Genomic DNA, 7,628 nt, shown 5'->3' with positions numbered 1-7,628 from the left:
GAATGGGTTTCTTGAAAGCAGTTTGCCTAAGAGCTGTCTCTATGCTTTGAGTATGTTTTTTCTCCTCTACAATTGCTCTGCAGCTGTTTCTGATCCCTAGGTAAGTTCTTATTTGGCTATGCCTCAACAGTCAAGAAAATTAAAGAATTGTTGAAAGTTATGCAGTGCTATTTGGGGACTGTTTCTCCATCTGGCCTTTTAGTTAATCAACCCAAGGCCAGGCAAGGCTACATCCTGTGGACAGAATACTTAGAGAAAATTCTCCCTAAATTACTCAGGATGTGAGCACATTCCACACACTTTTCCATGCACTGTTGAGTGCCTTTGGGTGGGGGGTGGGGAGGTACTTATTTTAAGGCAAACTTTTATATATTTTTAAACACATAAGAGTAAGGTTTGTTCATTTGCTCAGCAGCCAGGGTAAGAGAAAAATTAGTCATTTCACAGTTTAGCACTAATATTTTCCCAGTTCTTTGTGGCTGCCTCTGTCTGATAAAGCAGCACAAAGGGAAATGATATGTCCCAGGTCATGTCTGAATGGAATAAGACTTTGCCTGGGGAGAGCCTGTGCTAGGCAGTGTCCCAGAGGGAGTCTGGGGGAAAGTCTTAATGGACTGAAGGCCCTTCATTTCTCTATCCTGTACTACTATGTAACTGCTCCATCTCCAATATAGGAGTGCTTTGTAAGTGTTATTCATCAGTGTAGGTTGATTGTATGAATATTATAAACCAAAGTTGTTTATATTTCGCCAAACATACCAAAATTCCTAACTAATATTGTAGACATTCATCTCTATAAACTGTTTAAGATAATGACAAGGAAGGGTGCTGGCAGATATTTAAATATATAACATAGCAGGACTAGGCTACTGCCCACAGACAGGGTGGCCCAGAGTACTGGATGGGAAGGTCCCAGAGACAGAAGTAGGGGCAACCCTCCCACCCTCTGTCTCCCATGAGGGTCCAACAACTGATGGTTTTGGCTCCTGGCTATCACCTCATAAATCAGAGTAAATCTAATTGAGAGATAAAAACCAGCTCCCAATGGCCTTCACTGTCCTCTTTCAGCTGAAAATTCTTTGGGGACTGTTCCTGACCACCCACCGCCATACACACATTCTGTTGTCCACTCAGCTGACACATGTCCCCAAGAGCTGCTGCAGCCTGACCAGCCTTCTTGGAGCCAGGAATTAGGAGAAAAGATGATTTCATTTGCTCCTTTCCTACCCTTTATTTCTCTTTTTCTTGCAATTCTCCTTACACTTGGAGGAATGTCTTTCTAAAGAAGCAAGTTGTCGCTTTTTGTCATTGGTCCCTGAGTACTCTTTAGGCAAAATGTTGGTTACAAAGGAAATGGGGAGCTTTAATGGGGCTTTTGAAATTCAAACCCTCCCAAACAGGATCTAAGACCTCCCAGTGTGAAAGCTTCAGGTGGTCTGCTAGATGCTGGGCAGGAATGTGTGGTGGGAAGAGGAGGCAATAGAACACTGAGAAATAAAAGACCCTGATTTCAGAAATCTTGTATTTTAGTGGGGGTAGGGCATACGAAGACTCCTGAATAAAATTAGGGGAGAGTGACTGAAACCAGCCATGCTTAAGGGCCATTATTAAGTTAGAGACACACTCATGGGGTAGCCAATAATTTGTGTTGTTTGCTTGTCTCTTCTGTAAGTCTCTGAAAGTGCCACATTGGCAAATAAAAGCCACTGGGATCAATAATTCTTCTGGGGAAGGGATGCTGGGCAGTTCACATCATTTTTTTAGTGTGTTTTTCATGTATAGAATCAGGATAGAGGTGCATTTGCCTCTAATAAATATACTTTGATAGAATAATAGTCACTACAAACCCTTCTTGAAAAATATTTAATGAATTAGCAATGCAATGTTAAGTAAAAATGTAGGAAAATCTTTATTTTGAAAAGAATTATATATAAAATATAAACACAGAAATGTTTACTAGATGGTGAAATTATGGATTTTTTTGTATTTTCCTTTTTTTTACAATGCCTATTTTTTTAATCATAAAAATTTAATAGAATGTGATGAATCCAGGATTGTTATTCTTTTTTTCTGAGGATTATTGAAGTATTTATTTGATCTGCTACTCAGGTCTTCATTATTGACATGAATGCATACTTGACCTCACTGTTGACCTCTCATGCATTCAACACAGAAATATTGGGGGTTGCTGCCTTCTAGGCACTGAGCTGGGTCCTGGGGGTCCAGACACAAAGATCTGACTTGATTTTCATTGTCAGAATCATGTAAATGCCTGCAAAGTAAAGCCTTTAACCACATCCACTGCTCTAGGGAAAGTAAAACAGCCAGTCTGCTCAGAGGGTGGGAGTGAAAGGGGATTTTGTGCAAAAATGCAAAAAAAAAAAAAAAAAAAAAAGTGAAAATGGGGGCTGGTTGCCAGTCTGCCTGAATCAAGTCTTCCTGTGGCAACCTCATTCTTTGGCTTGACTTGAACTCCCAGAACATCAGAAGCATTGCAGCCAAGTTAAGTCTAAAACCCCTTCTTAAAAACCAATGAACAGTTACACATTATGCACAACTAAGAACTAGACTTTGCACAGACCATGGATTTATTCCATGTTTAATAAGGAGGTTTCTTGGAGTAGGAATCTAAGGGATGTTAAAGGAAAAAAAAAATCAATGCTATGCGTTAAAGCAAGTTAAGGATGACTTTATTAAAGACTACTGTGAAAGGTATGGGGACCGCTGCAAAGGGGTCTGGCTGCTGGGGAAAGAGATTGGGCTCAACTCTGAATACAGCATAGGCAAGTGGAAATACATAGCCAAGGAACACGGTGGGGGGCAGTGGATGGAAAATTACTAAGGGGAACATCGGGGTAAGGGGCATTCTGGCTAAACTGACCTCATAGGACTCTTGCTGAAGGCAGGCCAGGGTGCACAGACATCACCAGGGACATTTGAACCGAGTGCCCCCATTTTTTAACTATTATTTTGTATTTTCTCTTCTCTCTCCTTTCTGTCAGTTCCGTTTCCTACCTAGCCCTTTAGAAATGCAAATATAACCTTTCACCTCCCCCTCACCAGACATTCCCTGCAGGGCAAGTTCTTCCAACTGTGTGCTCCAACATAGATCTCTCCTCCAGAGCTGACAGTGGATTTGCAGGCCAAAGCATACCAGCCAGGGAGCTGTCACCTCCAGCAGGTGGAACTGCCACCCTCAAGGAACTGCCTCAAGACTTTCATCCACCTAAGGGCATATTGAAAGCATGCCAGCTTGACCACTTTGCCAACTTATTTCTGCCCAAGAAGGTACTGACTCTACTGTCTGGTAGATAAGTCACCAGGCTTGCAGGAGAAACCCCTGCCCTTGCTCACTACCCCCTTTACCTTGTAAAAGTGTCTGCTTTCTGCTCCAGAGGTGAATCAGTACATTTAAAGGCAAGGAGTTTTGTGCCCCTTTCCCAAGCTCACTTCAGAATAAATTCACTATTTTTGTACCAGGCCTCACTCTTGTTCATTGGATTCTGCATGCAGGGAGCAACTGACCTGCTTTTTGGTTACAACATGGTAGTGGACAAGGAACCTGATCAGAAATGAAGGGTGATCAGGTCTCAAGAATGGGAGATTCTTTGCTAAAACTAGACCTAGGAATACACAGATGGACCTAGGAGAAGGTTTGAAGCCTGACTAAAGTTTGGCCAAGCAGAGACTCAATGTCAGGGGAGGCCGGTAATAGTCTTCACATCTATATCAACAGTTCATTGATAGTAGCGAGTGGTAGCTATCTTCAAACTGCAGCTCTGTCAAGCTTCAGATGACCTTAATATCTCACAACTCTGATTTGAGAAATGAAGAAAATGCTCTCCATCAATGAAGAGACTTGCCAAGAATCAGTATAGTGACAGAACGAGGGCGGCTACCTCATCTTCTTGACACCTTATCTGGGGATCTGTGTCCTGACAGACTGGGTCAAGATGAAAAGAATTTCTTCTTATAGGGCAGTTCACATACCCTGGAACTGAATCCTAGCTTGTAACATAACTCATCCTACTAAAAAAAAATTGATGTCAGGCTTCTATGTTTTGCTCTCTACCAACATCCTGTGTCTTCGCCTTCCCTCCTTCTTTTACAAATAGAGTGCTTCTGTGGCGATCAAACTTACCATTCGGTTCTGGTTGCAAAATATGGAGATGGAATCAGGATGAGAAGAGGGGGAAAGGGAGAAGATGCAGAGGAAATAAATGTAAAAATAGACTACTTTTAAAAGAAGAGGAAAAAATTGTACGTATGCATTCTCAGATTCTCAAAAACACGGGTGCGTCTTTCAGAGCTCCAGAATCACCTCTGAAGACAGCAGACTGCTAAAGACTGTCCAGCAGTCTCTACAATTGCCTGGTCACGTTTCTGTAGCTCATTCCTCATTACAGGTACCTCCTGGCCCTTCTGCTCCACCGTTAGCTGGTTTCTACAACTGGCCACAGGGTCGCAGAAGATGTTTATGACTTTCTCCTCCCCTCTATTGTGAATTCCGATGCCTTTTAGGCTCTGCTTCAGATAGTAAAGATACTAAGCCTAGGGTAAAAACACATTCTCCTACGTGTTCCCTAAAAAAAATTACTGTTATACTTCAATCAAACACCTAAATGTGCGTGCCAAGCACCTCAGTATCTACTCTACAGCGTCTTTCTTTGAAGAGCCTTTGCAGGGATTGAATGTGGCACAAAATAGATGAAACAAGGGTTACGGTTTTATGTTAGAGTTGAGAGTTTGTGGCTTGTGAATATGTGAACTCACCGTAAGGGGTTCATCTAGGTTTTTAAACAATTGCTGTGGCGGCTTTGTCATGTGTCAAGTGGGCCAGGCTGAAATACGTTTCCCGGAATTCTTTTCCCTGTATGTTCCCAGTTAGAGTGCGGAATAAGAAACATTTTTGATTGAAATTGAAGGACAAAAGTGAAGCGGCAGCCGTGTTATTTTTCACTCTCAGAAGGTGGGGCAGGTGTTTCTGCAGCTCAGGCACATTGTCACTCGTCTGTGACTCATGCCCTTGGGGCGGCAGCAGGTGAGCCTGCACGTGTTCCACTTTTCTCTGACTCCTTCACCAGCTTCTCTGATTCCTGGACCAGGTTATGTGTTTTTGCTCCGTGACGGAAGGAGCCACCTTCCCCTTTAGGACAAGCACTTCATTGAGATTGGAGGCAGTGAGGACAGTGACAGGACTCCCCTGTGCCCTGAGGGGCCCAGCTTGCCTTTGCCCTCCCACTTTACATCCGTTTTCGCTTCTCGATGCTTTCCCTGGAGTCCAACATCGCACAGAAAGACAGCAGCCTTATAGAGACTCTTAACCAGCTCCCAGGATTGCTTAGAGTCAAGTCCCTGAAACTGATTGTTTACTACACATACTTCCTCCAGGTCCTGCTTTTCTGCTTGCACCCTGACCAACACAGTCTCCTTGCAATGTACATAAGCTTCGCAGAATCACTGAAAACCTGGAGTAAAAAATGGAGACAAGGCCACCGCAGTTCAGCCCGGGCAACATAGTGAGACCTCATCTCTTAAGAAAAATATAATGGAAAGGTGTTGTCCTGAGGCAGTATGTGTACCCACATGAAAACTGGGGTGGAAAGAGTAGCCGACAAAGGCTACATGGTCTTCCTGATTTTTCCTTCTCTGCAGATGGACATTGATAAGAATGATGGCAACAGAGCCATCCATGACCGGGGCTTGTGGGGTCTCAGATACTTTTCGTGTATCATCAATCCAGGTGACTTGCGGGCTAGATGCCATCTTCTCCTCTTACAAATGAGAGATGTGAGGCTCAGAGAGGTTACATGACTTGCTCAAGGTTACACAGAGCATAAGTAGTATCATGGGATCCAAACCCAGATTTTTCTATTCCGAAGCTTGTGATCCTTCCCTCTGCCTGGCTGCATAGCCCCTACAGTTCCCTAACCCACAGGAAATGCCTGCATCCTTTGGTTGGCTCTATTTATAGTCTTTCTAAAGAGGAATGTGTTGGGCCCTCTTCCTGGCATGAAATCTATCTTTAAAATTTCATTTATTAATAAACACATAGTGCCTGTTGTGTGCCAGACACCGGTCGAGCAGTTTACAAATATTAACTAATTTAATCTTTACAGCAACTCTGTTATATTGCTACTGTTAATATAGTAGTAGTGGGATTACTGCCATTTTACAGAGAAGGCAATGAAGGGATAGAGAAGCTAAGTGTTTTGGCCAAGGTCACACGGCCATTAAGTTTTGCAGAGTCAGATTTCACACCCATTACCGTGTATTGCCGCCCTTTCCTCCAGAGATTCAGACTTCTCATCCTAGCTTGACTCCTCTTTCCTGTGAATGCTGAGATAATGATGGGCTCAGGACCTCGGAGTTCCCCCAAAGGAAAGTCCTGGGTCAGCCTGAGTCTTTATAAATGTCCATGATGAGGCAAAACCTGGCATGGCCCAGCTGCCGCTCCTAGTGACTATCAGTACTGTCTCAAAAAGCAAGCCCTTTTTTATTTCCAGTGTTACTGAAGTGCTAATGGCCTCCACAAAGGCTCCTTCCTTTGAGATTGAAAATCGAACCTCTGAAGTTCCACACCTGAGTCTCGGTGGCCTTAACTTTCCTCTCAACCGTTCACTTCTCACCTCAACATCTTCCTTCTCACCTCACTTCTGACCTTAACCAGGATGCACAGATCTGACTGAGGCAGGAGCCAGGAGGCACCTGGTGGCGCTGCCTTGGTTGGCTGAGGAGCCATCAGGCTACTCCCCCATCAAAGTCACATAGACCATCAGATCTGAAACCTCTGCCTCTTGAAGTCACCGGGGTTTGACAAGATGTAAGACATTCTACCTTTTAGAGATTCTTGTGTGTGAACAAGCAATGTCGTGGGCATTCTTCAGGGAGATCAGTCATTCAGACTTTGTTATTGGCTTTTCTCCAAATGGCCTTGAATAGTACTTGATGTAAGTGAGGCCAGGGAGAGAGAAGGGTGTGGAGAGCTCTCAGGAGAATCCCAGTGAAAAAATCCTCTGTCTTACGGTTCTTCAGAAAAGATGCCCCAGTAATGGCGTAGCAGTGCCCAGCAGCTACCAGGCTCTGCTGTTTACTACTCAAGAGAATCTTTGACAATTTGCTTACCTGCGTTAGTCAGTTTCCGTATCTATAAACTGGAATTAACCATGGCATCTACTCCCAGCAGCTGTTTTGAGGATGAAATATTGTGGAGTATGTAAAAGGTATAGTTCACGGTTAGGCATATAACAAGAGCTCAAGAAATGTTAACTATTATGGTTACATAATAGACCTCAGTTTAAATGCAGTTTATTTTACACAAACCCTATTATAATCTATGAATTCAGTGTTGTAGTTCCCATTTTACAGGTTAAGACATTAGACAGCCTAAATTACTCACTTAAACCACATAGGTAGTGGTCAGAGGTGTAGAGTGGGACTCAATCCTTGTTTTCTGCCTCCCAATGTTGTGCTCATTACATTGCCTAGAGAAGATGTTAGCAGCCAGCCCCTCCTCACCTCAGCCCAAAGACACACACACACACACACACACACACACACACACACAGCAATTTTGCCTTATTCCTGGGCTCTAGGAAAGCAGTCTTCACCACTTGGTAACTGGTTTT

This window comes from Aotus nancymaae, unplaced genomic scaffold, assembly GCF_030222135.1.
Source record: "Aotus nancymaae isolate 86718 unplaced genomic scaffold, 86718_ANA_hifiasm-v0.15.2.pri h1tg000016l, whole genome shotgun sequence".
NCBI lineage: Eukaryota > Metazoa > Chordata > Mammalia > Primates > Aotidae > Aotus > Aotus nancymaae.
Note: the sequence above shows the minus strand (reverse complement) of the source record.